Source organism: Macaca nemestrina, chromosome 10 (assembly GCF_043159975.1).
Source record: "Macaca nemestrina isolate mMacNem1 chromosome 10, mMacNem.hap1, whole genome shotgun sequence".
Lineage (NCBI taxonomy): Eukaryota > Metazoa > Chordata > Mammalia > Primates > Cercopithecidae > Macaca > Macaca nemestrina.
In genome coordinates this window covers 54,273,233-54,296,247 of record NC_092134.1, presented here as the reverse complement: position 1 = coordinate 54,296,247, position 23,015 = coordinate 54,273,233, and the positions used below count along the sequence as shown (strand labels likewise).

The 23,015-nt window shown below is 35.0% G+C and overlaps 1 protein-coding gene across 4 annotated transcripts in view; it reads left to right on the top strand.

The window, feature by feature from the left end:
* Positions 1 to 23,015, top strand: part of LOC105473309 (synaptotagmin 1) — a 593,369-nt gene that overhangs the window by 180,507 nt on the left and 389,847 nt on the right. The gene's annotated exons all lie outside the window — the stretch shown is intronic.

The following is a 23,015-nucleotide window of genomic DNA, read 5'->3' as shown; positions in this document are numbered from 1 at the left end:
CATTAACTAGGCTGAGGAGAAGGAAGAGGAGGGGTTGGTTTTACTGTCTCAGCAGTGGCAGAGGCAGAAGAAAACCTGTGGATAAGTGGACCTGCGTAGTTCAAACCCGTGTTGTTCAAGTGTCAACTATAGTCATCTTTCTTTTGATTGCTGAAGCTCATTAGTACTTTCAAGAACGTCATAGTCTGCTCCTTATAAACTCTGATCATACTGGATGCTAATAATAAAGAGGGTGTGTTTAAAAACTCATTCAGATGCTCAGACATCCTTTTAGAAACTATTCATATTATCCTAGATTTCCTAAGCCTCTTTAATACAACTGGGAGTTGAGACACTCACTCAAAGTGTGACGATTACTAACAACCCTGCTTTCCTGAAAAACCAAATACAGCAAGAAGTTTTCAGTAAGAGTGATTCTAATGGAAAGCAGATTTTAACCAATAAAACACCTTGTGACTCATTAGAGAATAAATATTATTTGCAAATACCCCAAATGTTACCTACAAATGCTCCTGACAAGTTTTACTTAGTCAATATTTCCCTATTAGAAGTAATAAAGTCCTGCAATAAAAAAAAATAAGCCTGTGAGTGTGTGTAATAGTGGCATAAAGCTAGGAGAAAATGTAGAGGTCACCTATTCTAATATTTTCATTTTATAGAGGTTACCTCCTCTAATATTCTCATTCATATATGCGCTGAGAGGTCAAGCCATTTGCCTAAGCTCTTATATCTAGTGATAGAACTGAAAAAAAATCTGTGCTAATTAACCGCCCACCATTTTTTTCTGTCTACCATATTAACTGAAAGTGCCGCTATTTAAAAATGTGTGTGTCAGAACTGTTAAAAAAACCTCTTCTCCAAATTTAATCTTTTTTCAACCAAAACACTAGCGAAAATTTATGTAAATTATTGTTTGTCTAATCTCTAGTAGTCTAAAATTGTATTTTGATATAGTTTATTAGAACGATATTTATAAAGGTTATATATCTCCACTGTATAACCTTTATAAATAAATAAATATATATATGTATCTCCACTATGTATGTATAAAGAGAGCTCATTTATATAGGCATTTATTTATTTATATTTATATACATCTCTACTATATATAGAGAGAGGTAATCTGAGTCTTGACTTAATCCAACTCCATCTAATATTTATTAATGATAAGGAGTAAAGAAAAATAGCATATGCACATTAAGTTTTCATGAGCAGAGAATCCACAGGAGAAGGTGAGGACATTCAAGATTACACAGTTAAAAAACTACTAGATAATAATAATGTGTAATAATAATACATGCATGCAATCTGCCATCAGCAACACTTAAACAGTTATCTCAATGAGTCTCTATTTTCTCATCTGGGTAATGAAAAATGTCTGCCCAACATACTTCTAAGATTCTCTGGGATCAGATTAAATATATGAAGATCTTTACAGTGGTATTTAAGTTAAAATTCTTATATATTATATAAATTCTTATGTATAAAATAATGCATATTAATTTTAATTAAAATTATTTTATAATATTGACAAAATTATTAAACATTCGATATCACTAATAAAATATATTGATTTTTAATTAAAAATAATTAAAATTTATATATATAATAAACACTTATTTTTAAATAAACAATAAGTATTATTACATAAAAACTTAGATTATTATTATGAAAAGAAGTTCTTTTTGTGAACATTTGCCTTGTTTTTGGAGTACCATGTGTCATTTTATAAAGGCATGTTTCTGAAAAAACCAAAGTTGTTGGTTGATTTTTGCTTTAGGCAATAATGATCATACAGAAAAAAAATTCCCTTTTTCTTGAATGTATAATTTATCTTTAATCCTGATCCGTGTTCCCACACGTAAGCCTAAGAGAGCTCATATATGGAAGGAAGGGAGTTGGGAAAGGAAAGGAAGCATTTACTGGGCTTTCGTTTTGTGTCAGGTGTTTAGTAGGCATTGAACTAAATTTCATTTTATTATTCAAAGAACCCTTCTGATGTTTTAACGGTTTTACAGATGATGAAAATGCGGATTCAAAGGTTCATAAAGTTAGCTTACTTAGTATGCAACAGAGTTGCCATAAACTCCGGTCTCTCTGATTTCTCCTTTTCAAGTTAGGACTCAACTAAACAGGGACAACCAGTGAAAGTAAGGCATATTTCACCTTCCTATATGAATGTCTATGCAAAATACTTAATGTGCACACGTTACTTTACTTTACTACTTATCATCAATAAATAAGAGATTGAATCATGCATATTTGTCCTTCAGATGCTAAAAATAACCCATGGTAGGAGAATTTAATTATTAAAGACAGCAATCTTTTGATAGGAAAAGTAGAACCAAAATCAAAATGAATTATAGCCATAAGTATAAAAATTCACCTAAAGGAGAAAAACAGTATTTATTTTGTTTGTAAATAACAATACAGTGGATATTCACCATATATAATTAGGTTTTTATATATACTACATTATCGGGACTTATTTTCTTTAAAAACTTTGGTACCACTTTGGAAATTCATTCCTTTATTTATCCTTCATTCTTTATTCAACAGGCTGCTATTGATTACCCACATATACATAGTTCCAGGTGTTTTAGATATAGGAATAAATAAAGCATAGTCCCTGTCATCAAGTAGTTTATATTTGGAATAATTACAAATATAAGAAAGTTTGCTTCATAAAGAGAATAAAAGTTATATTGACTATAAGTCATCGATTTCATTTTCAAGCTACTCATCTGATTAACCACAATCAGATTAAATTATGTTTTTATTTGTCAAATGATTCAGTGTTTTGTCACTTTCCTTGGATATTGACTAAAATGGGTTTCCCACGATCATCATTATTCGTGATAAAGCTAAACCATGTTTGACGATTTATAGTATTTTTTGATACACTAACAAAGGAGGCTTTTATAATCTTATTATAGCATAGTACTGGCTTTGGAAATTCTCTATATTCAAATGCCAACTCCACCACTGAGTAACTATGGGATATAGGACAATTTTTTAGACCTCTGTGTGTTTTGATTTCTCCACTGAGTAATTGTGATATTCAAATGAGTCAAATATAGGCAATGTCTTTGTTTATATAACAGTGTCTTGTTGATAGTAGTTACTGTATTCAAGTTAGCTATTATAATTAGTTGATAGAATTCAGTCCATTGTTTCTAAAACTTCTTATTAATTTTTTATTTGGAAGCTCTCATTGATATTAGTCTTTATTTTATTCTGAAAAACACTACCTTTCATCACTCTGATATATAAGTTGTCTAGTTAAAAGAGATAAAGTGAAAATTATTTAACCAGCATTTTTCGTTTTAAAAAAAAAATCATGTAAAGTTCAAAGTTAATAAGACTTGAAACCAAATGATTTAGCTATATGAATTATTAGTTTTGATCTGCTATAACATTATGATTTATTTACTTGTCTATACCAGGGTATTGCCTTGGGTTGCATTATTCTCCTTTGTAATTAAGAATGTTTGCACTGAATAAAAAACTGTATTCAAGTGCTGTTTCTGCCATTTATTACCTGTGTGTCTGCAGGAAGACAAAATAAGCTGCCTCAATGTCCTCTTCTATAAAAATGAAAATGAATCCTATTTTATAGGTTTCATATAAGAGTAATGACATATTTATTAACTGCTTATTACAGAAATTAATATAGTAACATAAGTAAAAATTAATGTTGTTATATTTGTTATTTAAAACATCTTAGTAATATCAAAGGGGCATTCTTTTATTTCAAATTTATTTATTATAAATTAACATCTTTTAAATTGTAAAACATAGTCGTGTACCACCTAACAACATTTCAGTCAGTGATGGACTGCATATACAGCAGTGACCCTTACGATTATAACATCAGATTTTTACTGTACCTTTTCTGTTTAAATACACAGATACTACTGTGTTACAGTTGCCTACAGTATTCAGTACAGTGACGTGTACAGGTTTGTAGCCCAGGAACAACAGGCTAAACCATACAGCCTAGGTGTGAGGTAGACTGTACCATCTAGGTTAGTATAAGTACACACTATGGTGTTCAACAACAACAAGACTGCCTAATGATACATTTCTCAGGATGTACCCCTGTCGTTGAGTGATTCATAACTGTATATAGAAGTCTAGATGGAATAAAGAGTAAGGGAAAGTGTGAAGGAAGAAAGAAAAGGAGAAAAGTCTGGTTGGAAATCTTGAACACAAGATGAAATATGGATTTGATAGAGTAGGATGCAGGCTTGCTTTGGGAGGAGTCCACCATGAACCCTCTCCTTGAAGGCCTCTTCCTTCTTAAACAAATACAGAAATTAGACAATCTCAATAGCATGACTCCCTTTCAGAAAGGTCAAGAGTAAGGCTTGAGAGTCTTCATAGCCCTAGAAGTAGGCTGAATCAGTGTGCATCATGGTGTGAAGGGTAGCAAAAATGCTTTCTATCTTACCATGAAATTATTTTCTTTGGAATAACAAAGGGACCCATTTTCTCCAGAGAAAATAGACCTAACCAAACTGTAGGCTGAGTAGATGTCCAGAAATAAATTGCATCCCACACATTGTTATTACATGCACCATTTTAAAGTTAAGGTTAGTAGGATGCCATTACTTGGCAACTCTTATTTTAAAAAATAGTAAAATTTTGTATGTGACGTCTGAAATTGAAATCGCAGCATTATTCTTTTACCAAAGAAATCTCAGTTGACAAAGATGCTTATTTTGCTGCATTTTTCCCTCATGATACAGAATACTGTTTCTCCTCATTTTAAAACCTCAATTAATTATCTTCAGATGAAAATTTTCATATTCACCATTTTAAGTGGCTTTGCTGTTTGAGTCACTCTTTTGCTGACACCATAAAAATCCCTTTACAATACTGACATGGGCTATCAGTCCTAACACCACTTCTTCTTTCCATGTAAAATCTTGTTATGCCTCTAAAGATGAGTATATCCCAGTCTTAATAATAAGTATTCCTGTTTCAGCAGAAAATAATTCATAATAAATATCTTAGCATTTTCCTCCTTTCCTTGGAATTGAATCATTACAAATACTAACAATGTTAGTTCTTTTCTGTTCTGAAAGATGAAAAATCTGGTTCAGCATATGCTCCATTGTACATTTGAGCAATTTATGTCCCCTGTTCTTATGGTTAATATGAATTGCTTAATCCTGTGATTGTTTTTGTTTTCCATTTTCAAAGGGATCCTGGCAAAGCCTATGTTTATGAATTTGTACAAAATGTTTCAGACTAAGGAGAATGCCTCTAAACAAATGCTCAAAATACATTGGTTTCTAACTCATATGACCCCCCAAAGTGATATTATATGATTTTTCAATAGTCTGAAATATATTGTAAGAAATAATTCTTAGCAATAGTTTTGCAAGTTGCTCAGCATTTTTGCTTATCCGTTTTATATTTGCATGTGGCATTGGCACAATTTGCTATAACATCTCCTAGGACATTATATATTTTTATCAGGCATATACTATTTGAGCTATGAAGGTTAGTCTTAGATGTTCTTTCTCTTTTGTACTTTGAAAGATTTTTTTCTAATTTTAGACGAGGTTTTCTTAATACCCTCTATGTCTTAGACTCACCATGCAGGGATGTCCAAGGGAGAGAGTACAGTTATGGGTTCTCAGTTTCTGTTCCTGGTAGCGCCTTCCTCATCCTTCCTTTTGGCTTACCATTAGACACAGAAACCAAAAATTATGGCTTCAGGCTGCTAAAAACCTGAAACAAAACAAAATAACAACAACAACAACAAAATAAGGCAGGTTAGACAAGCTCATGAGCATTACATATGTCACAATCTTTATAATAAATACCATTTTATTACAAAATGCAACAAAATAATTATTTGCATTATTCCTAGTAACATAATTCCAGAAAAAAAATGGGTTTGAATAATTGTATACTTATGGATATATCCATTGTTCCCATTTTAAGAATTGAACAATTATTAGTGTGTTTTTTTGAAAGGCAAAGCCAGATTTGTCATTGAGACAGCTAAAAGAATGGAAGCAATACAGGCAGTCCCCAACTTATGAATGAGTCATATAACAAAATTCCTTTTAAGATGTTTTCTTTCCATTTTATAAGATGGCTATTTATCCAGAGTGGCCACACAAACAAACCTGTCAAAACCCACAGCTTATGCCAAATGACAATATTTTTAGCATTGGTTACGGCGACCGTGTGAGTGAGAGGGACACAAGGAAAAACAAGTTTCTCCATTTTTCCTGATACTCAGGTGACCCTGCCCAAAATGTGAAAAATAACTAAAGCTGGCTTTTCACACAGGCTTCTTTCTCTTTCTCACCTTTGTTTTCTTCCTGAGGTAATTCTGCTTCCCATCTGATATTCTCTAGCTGCCTTTTCTTTAAAGTGGTTTTGGCTTCCAATTTTCTAACCCAACTTGTCTCTTGATCAAAATGACTCAGTACAGCTGGTATGGGGAAATGTCTAAGGAAAAAGTAACTGGGCCAAAGTGTTCACACCAGCCCTGCATCCTGCATCTCCCCTCTGCTTCCCACCCCCACCCCACAATTGTTAATTTAAATAAACATATAACTTAAGGAATTTTTGACAGTGTGGGGTCCTGGAGTGATAAATGTATAGATAGTATGAGTGAAGATATTTGGATACAGGAACTGAGATAGGTGGGACTTCAGCCTTAAATGCAGCATCCCCTGCACTGCTCTTGAAGTGGTACATTTTCTTCAATACTATACTTAGAAGCCTATAGTTTCTTTATTTTTAATACATACACATTTTCCCAATGGGTCTTGCAAAGCTTATTATAGAATCTTTGTTAATGAGGTGTGTATGTCTGTTCTCACACTGCTAATAAAGATATACGCAACACTGGGTAATTTATAAAGGAAAGAGGTTTAACTGACTCACAGTTCCACATACCTGGGGAGGCCTCACAATCATGCCAGAAGGTGAATGGGGGGCAAAGGCATGTCTTATGTGGCGGCAGGCAAGGGAGCATGTGCAGAGGAACTCCTTTTTATAAAACCATCAGATCTCATGAGACTTATTCACTATCACGAGAACAGCACAGGAAAGGCCTGCCCCCATAATTCAGTGAGCTCCCATTGGGTCTCTCCCACAACAGGTGGGAATTATGGGAGCTACAATTCAAAATGAGATTTGGGTGGGGACACAACCAAACCATATCAAAATGTAACAGGCTAGAGAGAACTGCTTTCATTTTTTCTAAAATGTAAAAGTGAGTGTAAAATACGTGATTATATAATATTGTTTACCTACATTTTAATTTTCATTCTTTTCAATACCTCAAATGTAAAACCATCCATTCATAAAGTAAATTTTAAGATTTACCTCTATATGAAGGAAATTGTTATTTGTATTAGCTATACCATTCCTTACACCTGGCCACCCGAAACAAGAAAATAATCAAGTTTTTAATTTTCAATTTTTTATCTTAACTCTGAATATAAATATAACTAAAATGTTTTCAGTAATAACTCCATGCACAGTGATCAAACAAATGCTGTACTTGTTGCGTGCTGGCATCAACAATTATGAAAGTGGCTTGATAAGGCCAGGCCAGTTCTTTGTACCCAGTTATACCAGGCTACTGTCAGACAGCCCCAGACAGCCCATCCCTCTGACCCCAGGGCTTATGGAAACAGTGGATGCTGGTAACTGAACACTTACTCCCTGCTGCATGCTTCCCATGTCATTTCATTCCTGTGAAGTGCATATTCATATCTGTATTTCATAAATGAGAAGACAGATTCTGAAAGGCAAACCAACTTGTTCAAAACAGCATAGCTTGTAGATTTTGAGCCAGATGCAAACCAAAGTCTGTGTAATGCTAAAACCTGTACTCCTAGACATTATGCAAATTGTTTCATGGACTTAAACTGAAATAATATCTGATGAATTTCTCTTTGCGTAAGAGAGTAAGCTCCACAAGTGTGGCAGGCAGAGCATCCTCATATCTCAGAACCTGACACAGTGAAGGTGCTCAATGCTGGTTGAACCAAAGTGACAACTTTTTTACCCAGTTCTATCATAGCAGTAACTTTACTAAAAGTTCTCTGTTCCCTTATTTTTTTCATAAAAGTTATCCATGTCCCTGAAAAAAACCTACGTCCCTGTAACAAAAAGCCTTTATTTTCAAGAGCTGTATCTTTAGCCCTTTTTTAAAATTGTGGTAAAATATATATAACATCAAATTTACCATTTTAACTTACATTGGAAAGTATACAGCTCAGTGGTATTAAGTACATTCACACTGTTATTCGATCATCAGCATCATCCACCTTCAGAATTTTTTCATCTTCCCAAAGTGAAATTCCATACATATCAAACAATAGCTCTCCATTCCCCCTCCCCACAGACCCTGGAAGCCACTATTTTACCTTCAGTCTTGATGAACCTGACTATTCTAACTACCTCATATAAATGGAATTATACAGTATTTTTCCTTTTGTAACTAAGTTATTTCACTTCATATATGGTCAAGGTTTATCCTTCTTATAGCACATGTTAAAATTTTCTTCCTTTTTAAGGCTGAATAATATTCCATTGTATATATATATCACATTTTGTTTATCCATTTATCTGATGATTTATTGAATAATGTAGTTGTCCAAAATGGAATCTTTTTACCAATTCTTTAACGGAAAGATAAGATGTAAATATAAAAATGCAATGAGTTCATGATTTTTAGAACCTCTCTCTTTTTATATCATAAGTCCTAAAATTAATCATGGAAAACTAGTTCAGTTTAGGCAATCAGCAAAAGAAATAGATGGGTTTAAGATAATTTAGGATTTATGAGTTATAAATATGCCACATTTTAACTACTCAGGCTGGAATTAGCCTGTCTTCATTTGATTATCTGTTTTGATACATTGACTGTTCTTCAGAAGATTCGTGAAGCTAGGGGTATTTTTAAACTGCCACTTCTCTAAAATTAAATAGAATAATAGGGAGGGGAGCATTGATTCTAAATAAGAATGCAAATTTATAGCCATCAAGTTTTCTAATACTACCATGTAACTTCTAATCGGTGTGTTATGGAATATTCTTGTTCAAGAATTGGTGTTTCAGTGTTAAGTCAATAAGAAGGAAATAATCTATAGTTTTTAGTATTTTCAACAGCTTTCCTTATGTGCTCACCAATAATTTTTTAGCTGGCATTTATCAATGCAAGAGACACACTCAGTTACACATAGGTATATATCCTCTGATACACAAACATTATTCTCTAATCCACTAATCCTTACACTGAAAAGTAGATGTCATCACCATTTTACAAATGGGGAAGCAGAGGATCAGAAAGGTTAAATGACTTTCTCAGTTAATAACTGGCAGAGTCAGCATTTGAGAACAGGACTTCTAGATACACGGCTGCTGCTCTGTCACCTCACACTTCTGGGCCACAAAAATGAATGGGACAGTCTCCACCCTGGAGTAATTTATATTATACTGGAATGGATGGGCATTTTTAACTAACTAAAACATAGTAGTATGAAGATTAGAAGTGCTTTGGAAGCCAGCAGGTAGACATAGCTTAATAGTGCCTGAAAAGCTTGGCAAATGAAAGGGCATTCCATCTTGGCCTTACATGACTTCCTTCCATGCTGGTTTTCCATTTTAATTAGTAAAGAATTTAGTTAAGCACATAGGACAATTGGTTAAAGTTGAAGCTGTAATGAGATCATGAAGGTTAAATTAAAGTGTTTGAAGTTTATCTCTTAGCAGTGGAAAACAAATGTTTTAATGTTTTCATTCTTGTTATTTTTTTCTGCTTAATCTACCATTCTGCAGAAGGCTTAGTAATAGAACAATAGTAGGAGAAGAAAAAGATATTTTTAAAAAAGAGAATCCTTGTATGAGCCTATGCTAGTTTATTTTAATGTTCTTGCATTGTATACATGATTAAAGATTTTAAGTTTATGACTTTGCATGTTGATCAGAGTTATCATTTCCCTCAAGTACTGCTCAATAACATGATCCATAATGACATTTTGTTGTTATTTTCTGACCTGTTGGGTGAGGCACTAAAGCCAGCTTCCCTAGGTCTATGTAGCTTTAAGTTACTGCAGTGAGGAAATTTCACAGTGCTGTCATGCTTTTGGTTAATACAGTTTTGTGTTTTGCTTGGGAAAGACAATTCTGAGAGTGTCCTATTGATTCAGATGTTTTCTGACAGTAGCTGCCTACCAGGTTTGCCTTCATTGACTTTTCAATGTTCTGTTACAAATAACTTGCATGTACAATTTGATAGTGAAAAGCCTAGAAGGTTCCCCACTGTGCATGAAGTTAGAGCAGCCCTGAGCCATGGGGTGGTGAGTGCTTATTATCATTCTGAAAATCATCCACTTGTCCTGGGCTGTTGCCGTAAAAGGGTTGTGTTTTCTCTGTTATTCTTTTTTCTTCTACTGCTTCTTTTATTCTTTCAGACATTCCAATGCACTTCTTATTCTTTAAAAGTTTAAACTTCATTCTTAAAAATTCCCCATGGTGACTGAAACTTGAAATATAAAGTCACAGGTGTTTTCTGATATTTTTGAACACATGGAATGTGAGATGGCTTGGATTGCAAGTACTTATTTTGTTAGTACAATTTAAAAGAATCTCTTCTGTGAGATTTTTCTAAAATGGTGAATGGTTAGAAATGTCTTTTATAATCTTAATAAAAATAACTACCATTTATCGAATGCCTACCATCTGCCAAGTTCTGTGCTTAGCAACTATCATGTTATCTATAATATTGACAGCTCTGTAAGGTAGTATCATTAAACCATTTACAGATAAAGAAACAAAGACTCTGAGAAGTTAAGTGACTTGTCCAAGACAAGAGTGATTACTTCTATCTTTCTAATTGTGGTTGACTTCTACTTACTAAAAATGAGAGTAATATCATTTGGGTTTGCAGAGCACTTCGCAGTTTCACATATGCCACCTCCTTTAACCTCACAAAACTGATAGCTATATTTTGCAGTTCGCCTTAATGTTTGTGAGACCATCTTGAGGCTTTAGATCAGAAATGGAGTATGAATTTCCTTGTGCTGAAATATGACCTTTTGTTAAGTTAGCATCATTTGCAAAATGGCTTTATTTCTACCATTACTAGTTTATTTTATCAGGGGAGAAGGCAGCTGGAGAACTTGCCTGTCGATGCCCTTGAAGAGTTTGTGGGATTATGTTTACCCAGACAACAGTTGCCTGTAGCAAAAGTATAATAATGTTTTTGAAACCCAACTGCTCTGCCCCTGAAAACTATGTAGGAAATACTTACATAGCTGCTGTTTCCTGCTGTCTCCTCCCAGGATCCCAGCCCGTGGCATCTCTGCCTTTCAAAGATATTCCACTGTGCAGTCTGTCCCTATGTCTGCTTGTAAACCAAAGCATAATGTTCATTTATACACATAAGTGGTGGAGGGGGAAGGAGAACCTTATAGAATTACAAATAAGATAATATTATAATGGGTAATAAGTACATTTCTGCCTCATCACCAGTATTTCCAAAACTCAATGGCATCAAATTCTCTGAAATAATTTAGGGCTGTGAAATGGGAATTGGGTAAAGAAAATAAGTAAAAAAGGTTGTTGAACTCAATAGGGAAAAATAATAAAACAAATACAGTAACAGGTACACTACCCTCCTCTATCCCCCATGGGAACACCAAAGCAAACCCACTCACCCTTCCAAAAAATATCATTACTTTCAGATACCAGAGTTTTGACCCAGGACTCTAACCTCACTTTTCCTGACCTAACTCCTCCTAGGTGAGGTTAATTTCTCCCTCTCTTCTCTATTCTCAAAGCACCTAGGACATGCCTCTACTTCAGTATCCATCTTCTCTACTGGATATGAGCAAAAAGAGCCTCCTCCTCATCCCTACCATTCTGGAGAACAGTCCATCACTCGGAGCACAAAGCTTAGTGCACAGTGGATGAATCTATTCAGCCATGCAACAGCACCAGACCTTCTGCTAGTACTGAGTGCGACACTCAGAGAATGTTTAAAGAAATGAGGAACAAAGAAAGGGAGTGAAGAAGGCAGGGAATGTAGGAATGAGAGAGACAGGGAAGAAAAGACTAAAGGAGGAAGGAAAGAGGGAGTGAGGAAGGAAAGAAAGAAGAAAGCTTGGCCCAAGGTGTGAATAAGAATGTAATGATTTCCTTTATCACATAGTATTTCACTTAATACCTATTGTTTACTTTCAGCAAAGAAATTTATTTTGAGAATATGAATATTTCAGAGGGATAATTCACAGTGGAGATGGGGTAAATCATTTGTAGAAGACTAGAAATCAGTTTTTAAATGTTTCTCTTTCCACTAATTTCGAAGTGTATTTTTCTTGTTACTAAAATATTTCCACTTTTATATACGTGAAGATAAAACTTTTGCTTACTCCTTAGCTAATGAATTTTATAAACAAACTCTTTTATATGTTTTTATAATATAATATGTGAAATGAGAAGACTAAGGGATTTTACCCACCACCTACATATTACCATATTAAAATATTCCTGAATAAAGTAAACCCTACCATAAAAGTGTGTGTGGGGGGGGTGGGGGGTATGATTTTTCTTTTTGGTCTATGAAACAGATTATGCTAATTTATGCCAGCACTTCTAATAACAACTAACTATTCTGCACCCCAAACACACACACACGCGCGCGCACACACACACACACACACACACACACACCATCTACTCTTCTCTCTCCTGCTCCAGTACTCTGTAGCATTGGTTTAGTTTTTCTCTTTTATTCCCTTAGCCCCACTCTTTAGGCCAAAAAAAAAGGAAAGAAAGAAAGACAAGGAAACCTTTCATTCTCATTTCTAGGGCTCTTAGGGGTTGCATGCTGCCACTCTACCATTCTTCCCACAATCCAATTAGAAACTCAAGGGTGGCCAGCATAGTGGCTTGTGCCTGTAATCCCACACTTTGGGAGGCTGAGGTGAGTGAATCGCTTCAGACCAGGAGTTTGAGATCAGCCTGGGTAACATGGTGAAAACCCGTCCTCACAAAAAGTAAAAACAAACAACAACAAAAATGGCCGGCATTGTAACACACACCTGTAGTTCCAGATACTAGTGAGGTGGGAGGGTCGCTCGAGTCCAGGAGGTGAAGGATATAGGCTGCAGTGAGCCTTTAGTGTGCCACTGCACTCCAGCCTGGGCGATGGAGCCAGACTCTGTCCCAAAAAAGAGGAGGGGAGGGGAGAGGCACAAAGGTGCCATGCGTATCAGAGGATGCTTTCTTGTCTGCTTAATCTCAAATCTGGCCATACATTTGAATATCAAATAAAGCTGATATTCTCATTTTCTTCCTCTCTACTGAAAAATAATCTATCCCAGTGACAATAGTTAGCAGTCACTGCAGGCAAGATGGCAAACAGGAAAACAAAACATATCTTGAGGGAAAAAAAAAAAAGTCGAGGATGATTTTGAGTATTTATTATATTGTCTTGAAATCCATCATAATGACTTCTCAAATTCTTAATCAAATCTGACCAAAATGTGCTCCCACTATTTTGAGGTCTATAGGAAAGTCAAAATGATACAATTTCTCATTTTATCATTATTTTTTGTGCACTTATGTGCACAGAAGATACTGTGTGAATTGGTTTGAAGTTTTCCTTCTTTTCACTATCTTATGGCTTAATTGGTAATGAGCAGCAAATTTTAAAGATTAAAAATTACAGGGAGAAGGGGAGAGGAAATTTAGTGCCCTAGACAGAGTGACAAAAATTACAAGAGAACAAAGTAATTATTCACAATATGGGAAAAAGATATAAATGAATTGAATTATGAGTCAGACAGAAAAGACCACACAAATATATACCTACATGCAGGATCATATACAAACACAAATACACATGTACCCACACAAAGACATGCACACACAGTCTACAATACCCACATATCATCCACCCACACAAATGCAGTGACCACACATTTGCGCACATGCTCACAAACACTCTCACCCAAACATGGCAAAATTATGCTCCCAATTTAATTAGCAAAGAATACATTTTACCAGAAGCAAGGTAAACACCACATAGGATAGTAGCATATATCAGAGTATCTTCCCTTGATCCCCAGAGTCCTTGAGGGGGCTCACAACCGCCTATGAACTGGACATGTAAACAAACCTATAAACCTTAATTATTTCTGCAACACTGAACTTTTATATGGCAGAGGTACAGCATGATTTCAGAAAATCTTAAACTTCCAGTCTTTGTGAATCTGATTAAGTATCACATTTCTTGGTTCTCAAAAAAAAAAAAACAAAAAACTCAGTGACATGGAGGCCATGTCATCATCTGGGGAGAGAAAGAGCAGAGTCAGTGAGCAAATGCTATGAGCAAAATGGCATTATCTTGCAGTAAATATTGTGAATTATACTTAATCGAATATTCAATTTATAAATAGGAATAATTAATGCCTAATTAGAAATAAATGAAATAATATTGGTAACATAGCTAATACAATGCCTGGCACATAAAAGATGCTTTAAAAAACAGAATGTGGAAAGGTGAGACAGATTTTCACTTCTTTGTTATGATGATGATTATCCAGTTGCTTTTGGTTTGGTTGGTTTCCCTCGCATAATCCATTAGCTTAAACTAATTGCATTTTCTAACTTGATCACCATTTAGAGTCCTAAGATGTATTTATATGGGCTACTGAATCTGCACTCATATGTCTATGAAACCTGAATAAAACCTTAAAATTATCAGGGATAGGTTGGAAATACACATTATATGAGTGTTACTATACATTGCCTTGACGCAGTGTGCTTTGGGATCATAGATCAAAATGGTGGGAAAACCTTCCTGCCACAACAAGCCAGTTAGTTTGTCCCACTGTGAGATTCTCCCCCAGCTTACAAAATAGACATGCTTTTTCAAAAGTGTTTCTTTTAATTTGTTGAAATGTCAAGAAGAGCCTAATGTCATAGATTTTGATGAAAGGTAGTTTTCCCTTATCAAAGTCATACAGCTCATACCTATCCATTTTTTTCAAATGTCCATTGTGCAAAAATAGTCTTTATGGGTATTGAACTTCTACAGTTGACTTTAAATTCTGCTCTGTATATTGAGCAGAAAAATAGTCATGGGGAACTGTGGAATTGGAATTTGAAGGTGTGTATTTCAATGCCGTTTAAATATTAAAAGTAGCCCATCAATATAAATATAAATATATCAATATAAATACAGCCGTTTTCTAGAGTCACTTAGTTCCAAGAGGCTTTTCTTTTTTAATATCTAAGATGCTTTACTTGGAGTTCCTTAGAGAAAAATTTCTTCAAATGCTAAGATATAAAAACCATAGCTTTCCAAAAAGATTTACATTAACTTTGAAACAAATAACTAACATGGTATGAATGGAAGTGAGGCCAGGCAATTAGTTTGTAAGGAGACCTTGTAATGTAGAGGTGGAGGGGATTCCAGGCAAAACATCAATACCAACTGCACTTTTTTGCTCTGTGGTGTAGAAAGGCAGATGAGAGAAATAGGGACATGGACACAGGTCCTGAACTTTAAAGATTCACTTAAATTTCCCCACTTCTTTATCCTGGCATGCATCCTCCCCTAGGATCAAACTGCCCTGGGCTGGAAATAAAGACTCAGAAGATACTTGTTGAAGACCACACAGATCAAGTAGTAATCATTGTAGAACATATATGTGCTGCCGTATTTCAGGGCTGAATGTAATTATTTGGCAATATCACCTCCACGTTTTTATTTCCACAAAGACGCACCCATGCGACAAGCCTTAAAGAAGGTGACAGCAATAGATATTATTTCCCGAGCTCCTGCCATGCTTTGGATTACAATCTTATCAATTTGGGTTGAAGTTGCAAAAAATTCAGGCCAAAAATGAACTTTGAGTATTTTATGAAACCCAAACACACTTGTCAAACCTAACCATGCAAAACAGCCCAAATTAAGTCAACTTTCAATCTGGTTTTGTGCCAAACAGAATGAAGCCTCTGGTGGGCTGAACAGCTCTATTTCCTGCTTTCAATTTTGGTAGTCCAATTAGTAAATTAAACTTTAAAAAGCTGTCTAAAATAATTAATTAGGTCATAATTATTCAGAAGCATATTTTATAGTGTACTCTAATCTAGTATCTAGTCTAAATACTTGAAAAGGGTATCAATTTCATTATTACAGAATTAATTATAATTGGGCCTAATCCTTTGGTGATGAACGTTGAAAAAATACTCTGGGGATAAACTGTTCACATACGAAAAGTGGATAAATTCTTTCAGAGCTCAAGAATAATAGTTATGCTCTAGAAGTGTTTTCTGCTTATATTAATTCCTTTATTAAAATCTTTACAGATATCACCCAACAAATAAAAGTTTCATAGGAAAAAAAGCCCTCTATTTAAATGAGTTTATCACATATGGACAACTGATTTTCCTCCTACTCTATCCCAAACATTTTCCATAATCAGTACATTGGCACAGAAAAGAAACAGGGAGAACTATCCTGCCAGGCATGTTAGCTCATGCCTATAATCCCAGCACTTTAGGCGGCTGAGCCAGGAGAATCGTTTGAACTCAGGAGTTCATGACCAGCCTGGGCAGCATAGTGAGATCCATGTGGGAAAAATTTTGCTGTTTCTTTAACTTCCTTCTCCTTTCTTCCTAATGTTCTTTTATGACCTAGCAAATCAAATTTTAAAACTCAGCATATCATAAATAATGACACCAGAGATCAGTATAGCTTACCTGTTTCCATCTATGTCAGAGAGAAGAAATAAATACAGACCATTTCAATACCCTTCCTGCATATATAGGCCAAGGAGAATTATAAAGCCAAAGCTCTAGAGTTCAATAAAGGAAAGGCAGTTAGTGATTATAGTTTTATGAGTAAATTGTTGTAGTGAATTAATGCATTTTTCAGAAGAAAGAGAATAGGAATGGCAGGTGTTCATCTATAAATGGTGATGAACAATGTGAAACCAAGACCACAGGTAATAGTTCTGGTAAGGATTTCACAAGAGTATAAACCACAGCAGCTAAAAACAAAACTTACATCCACAAGTAGACAAGTTAATCAGAAACATATTTTATGCACTGTTTCTTCTATATTTTCAGGCTTCACAAAATATATTATATACATAACTAAGGCCATAATGCTGACTTAAGCTCTTATTTAAATATATTTGTTGAAAATATTTCACAAACTTTTTCAGAACATATGTTCTTTTTATATTTGTCTATACACATTTCTATTTTTTTCTATTGTGTTTGGATGTTGAGACTCTAAGTGATTTCTCTATTTATGGATATTATAATATTAATTTTAATACGAATTCAAAATTTTAAAAATATAAAAAGGAATCTAAAAGTCCCTGTAATGTAGAATGATGGCTACTAACTACGACTTACATGTGACTTGACATTGATAGAAAAATATCCAAGTATGTCTACAAATGAACACATAATAAGTATGAACTAAGGATATTGTCAGATGTTAAAATCCCTTTCTGGATCTCAGTCGTCTTGGCAAACATAACTGTTGTGCTACTCTTTGTATTTTAATGAGAGTAAAGTGTTTGGGTGAAAGAATAATTTTTACTTTTATCTCTTTCCAAAAATACACACACTGCTGTTTTGAGATGCAAAATGGAAAAATTGAATTGAATAGAATTAAGTCTCATTGTCCACCAGAATCAATAAATAATAAATGAGAAAAATAAAGAGATGCCCAATATAACCTTGAACATAATGCTTTGCAGGGTTATAAGAGTTTTCAAATGCCTTTCATTTTCATCCTTTTAAATTTTTCGAAAGCTAATTAAGGTGTCATAGGTAAATAATAATGCTTCCATTAAAACCAAAGCCTATTCTTTGAAGGCTGTTTATCACCCATTTCTGCTATTTTATATAACCATAGTGGACCTACCAATACACCCAATGAGTGGCATACAAACTGATAAAGATAGACCCAGGAATCTAGATCCACATCCATCAGTGTGAGAATAGCAACATTTTTGCCTCCAAAATGCTTTATAGACCTCAAGAAATTCTAACAACACTCCTGAGAGAACATTTGCTCTTATTAACAATTTCTAGTGATAAATGAATGGCTGATTAATTTGCCCAAGGACAAAGAAAGTTAGATTATGGTTTTCAGGCTTTTTTAGTCTAATTGATTATTAGCATTGCATTATCTCTTTTTAAACCTTGAAGGTCTTTTTGTTCTCTTAAAAATGCGGCATTCTTTGCTATTGTAAATCTACATTGTGGCTATACTTGTACTTGAGGTTACACTTCTATTGTAAGTTCCTATTTCCAACATCAAGATTTTTAGGCATTTTTCTCTTCTTTTTCTCTTTTTTTAAAGTTTTACTTTATTCTGGAAAGCTAAACTAGAAAGATGTACTAAAGATTGTTTGGCATTGGGTACACTTGAACATAAACATGGGAACAACAGACACTGGGGATTACTGAAGAGAAGAGACAGGGACGGGGCAAGGCTGAGCAACTACATATTAGGTACTATGGTCACTACCTGAGTGACAGATCATTTATTCTCGAAACCTCAATATCATGCAGTATACTTTTGTAACAAACTGCATGGGTGCCCTCTGAATCTGAAATAAAAGTTGAAAGGAAAAAAAAAGAAATAAAATTGTTTGGTTTTGTTTCAATTCACCAAAATTTGAAATAAGTAATAGCTGCAAGTAGTAAAAAATAGTCTACGCTGTGTGTACATAAGAGTAGATAACTCGAACCTCGGTTCCCTTCTAAACACAAACTCTAAATAAAGGAAGAGAGTTCTGCCCTTCAAAAGTGAAGATATATAGACAAAAGAAACAAATATCTTAAAATGCTGAGCCTCATTCTTTTCAAAAAATATTTAAATAAATAGAAAAACAACATAAAAATAGAATTCATGGTGTGCGTTTGAGAGCAACAGACCCTTTTTCAGTATATTATTGGCTGGAAGTATACAGAAATCTTTGTAAATTTTATTTAAAAATAATTTATTGGCTAATTCAAGATTTTATTTACTACTTTCTATGCCAGACGCTATTATGAGTTCTGAAGTTACAATAATAAATGATAATGAACTTTGTCCTTAAAAAGCTCACAGTCTAAGAGAGTGGGGGAACCCAAATATAATAAATCTGTGCTAAAAGAGTACAAGGGAAGAAGTAATTATTAATACTTCTGTGGACAATAAACATTATTATAGATCAGAAAACTGGATCCCAAAGCCTAAATTTGATTAAATGCCTACTATATTTGTTTGCTACCATAACAAACCACCAATTTGCATAGCCTCAACGAAAGAAATTTATTCTCTCACAGTTCTGAAGGCTAGAAACCCAATCTCACGATGTCAGTCAGGCAGTGCTTCCTCTGAACCCTTCTAGGGAAGGCTCCTTCTTGCTTGTTCCAGCTTCTGGTAGCCCCAGGCACTTCTTACCTGTGGCAACATAACTCTAATTGCTGTCTCTGTCTTCACATGGCTGTCTTCCCTCATTGTATGTGTCTCTGGTGTTCATTTAAGAACACCAGTTATATTGGACTTAAGGCCTACACTACTCAAAAATGACTTCACCTTAATTACATCTGCAAAGATCCTATTTCCAAATAAAGTCATATTCATAGATACTGGGGATTAGGACTTGAACATATCTTTTTGAGAGGTGCAATTCAACACAAAACTCTTAACTCAGGTGCTCAGTAAAACACTGGATTTTGCCATTCTGAATGTAAAAGGTAATGATTTAATTAAAACATCAGACAGTAAAATGACATATTAGTGTTTTGCAGTTTACAGTTCTATATATAGGCATATATATACACAGCTGTCATTATTTCATTATTATCTAAGAATTTCTTATTCTGTCTTTAAATATAAAAAGGATGATCTTGGCCGGGTGCGGTGGCTCAAGCCTGTAATCCCAGCACTTTGGGAGGCCGAGACGGGCGGATCACTAGGTCAGGAGATCGAGACCATCCTGGCGAACATGGTGAAACCCCGTCTCTACTAAAAAATACAAAAAACTAGCCGGGCGAGGCGGCGGGCGCCTGTAGTCCCAGCTACTCGGGAGGCTGAGGCAGGAGAATGGCGTAAACCCGGGGGGCGGAGCTTGCAGTGAGCTGAGATCCGGCCACTGCACTCCAGCCCGGGCGACAGAGCCAGACTCCGTCTCAAAAAAAAAAAAAAAAAAAAAAAAAAAAAGGATGATCTTCTCTGAACAATAAAAAGGATAAACTAAATTTAATTACCAATTAAAGATGGGGGTAGAAAAGAGCAACAACACTCTAGAACAGTTTAATCATGGATATTGTGTAATCTCTCTCTCTCGTAGTTTGTTTATACCAGGAGACTAATGAAATAGAATGATAAAATCTTGTCCAGAGATGATGAGGAGTATTAAATGACATCCTGTTCATTTAATGTGAATATAATAAACTTTAAAGTCAAAAATGTGAATATAATAAAGTTTAAGATTTTTGAAAATACAACACATAAGCATAAATACATAGATAAGATTAACACATTGTATCTATAAGTTATTTAAATTTATATACATATCCAACCTGAAAACTGTTCAATATTTGAGTTTTTTATAGTGTCTAAGAATGCATAAATGATATGCAAAAATATTTTCAATTTTTTGCTTACCATAGTTGAATGTTACAAACTTACTGTATCGAGCAAATTCCAAACTATCTGCTAGAACTTGCAGAGAAAACAAAATGTTTTCCATGACAGCAAGAGATAAATGATTATTTAATTATTATATTAAGAGATTTAAGCAAGATGAGAATTAAGGATGGGATGGATATTCTAGAGAAATGGAATGATTAATTCATTCAATTTATATATGTTGAGATTCTGCTTTATACCAGGCACTGGTCAAGGTATTGGGAACACAGCAATGAACACAATGTTCCAAGTCTCTGCCCTCAAATAGATTAACCTCAAGTAGCTTAGATTCTAGGTGAAGGAGTAAGGGGAAGGAAGGGAAAAGGGATGAATTATAGATAAACAACAAATAAATTTTTAGTACAAGTATGTTCCATGCAATATTTGGGACACTTATTAATTAAACAATGAATAAGTTGTCAGAATTAGTAATGGCAAGGACAAGTAATAATATTTTTCATGTCTGATGCAATAGTTAGAACGTAATTTTTTTTTAAGAGACAGGGTCTCACTCTGTCATCATGCGGGGGTGCAGTGATGCCATCATAGCTCACTGCAGGCTTGAACACCTCGACTCAAGCCATCTTCCCACCTCGGCCTCTCTAGTAGCTGGGACCATGGGTGCATGCCACCACACCTGGATAGGACATAATTAACTAAAAAGGTTTTTGTTGTTTGTCTGAAGTTCAAATTTAACTGGATGCCTTGTGTTTTCATTTGCTCCATCGAACCATCTTAACAGGAGGAGAGAGCAAATAAAGGCATTTTTACAAGTAGTATGTCATAGAGTGATAAATGCTTTGGAGAAAATAAGGCAAGGTTAGGCTAATTCAGAATGTTGTGAGGAGTGGGGGATCCCTACTCCATATATCAGAGGGATGACCTCTCCAATAATGAAGCATTTCAGCAGAGACTTGAAGGAAGTGAGAATGTGGTCCAAGCCACCAGAGTCTTCCTGGCTTGGCTAGAAGGACAGCAGGTGAAAATCCCTGAGGCAGGAGAGTGTTAGGTCTTTCCAGGAACAGAGAGTCCAGTGAACTGGAGCAGAGGGAGGAAGGAGAAAAGCACATTTTTTGCTTCCTTTGCAGTATCTGTTGTTAGCCAGAATCACTTCTTCGACATTAATCAAAACCTGACCTTCAGCTGTATGTATCTGCTCACCTCTGTCTGCCTGTCTCTCTTTTTCTGTCTCTCCCTTTTTCTCTGCCTCTCAGCACAGGCACCTATCTATCTTCATATATAGCTGACGTATAGACCAAACACAAAGTAATGTCTGCTGCAAGAAAAAATAATGAGCAACTTAATTAATCCAGGCCTTATTTACACTCACGTTGTCAATTTTGATCATTTGCTTATTTAACTAAATCGTTCTGCTTTCATTCCAGTCATTAGCTTCCATCTATAAATAATAATGTGTTCACATTCCATAAGTATGTTAGAGTTTCACGAATTTTGCATTTTGCAATAGAGACCAAGACTCTGGAGTGTTTTTATTTAATGAAACCTCTAATCAGATCCTGTGGATTTACTAGTAAGTAATCTTTAAAATAACACCATATACAGGACTTTCATACCCCAATTTCTTAAACTCATCTTTGGTTTTGAAAATCGCCCTCTATTTAACATTCTGTCACACTATATGCTGCCTCGCTCCTGCAGCCCCCATCCCACACAGCTGTGGTCTACATGGCCCCAACATGTGGATTCAGTACTGCCCCCTCCCCCAATTGTAAATGAGAGGTTTAAAAGGCTCCAGATCCAAGTGACACATGCAGCATTTGTGTTGAGGTTCTGTCTCCATCTTTGTGCCTAAATCTCGGTATAGTCCCTAGAAGCCTGGAACCCTACCTTTCTCCTTTTGTTAACTTCTTAAAAACTCTACTTGTTCTCTGATTTCTATCCCAGTTGCTGATAGAATTTCACCTGCTAATAAAATTTTCTGAATAAAATGTCATAATATGAATCGTCCTTCATTCTTGAGCTTTGCTTACTCATGAACTGTGACATCCTATGCCAGCTTGTCAGACTCCTATTCTTGACTTTTCTCTAGACCTGTACCCTGCTATTATCATGCTTCTTGACACAGGCCAAGATTTGCCTTATAGACTAAACTTTCTCTGAGCATCAGCTGACGTTCCTGGCTTGATTCAAGCCCAATGCTGAATGTGATTCCAGATTTTATTATCCCTGTCTGCTCTCATTGGATTTGGCAGGGCTGAGACACTTAGGGATAAGGTAAGTTCTGCCCCTCTTCTCAGTAATAGGATTGGTTGGATATTGCTTTTTACTTCTTGTTTTCCACGCAGTGGGAATA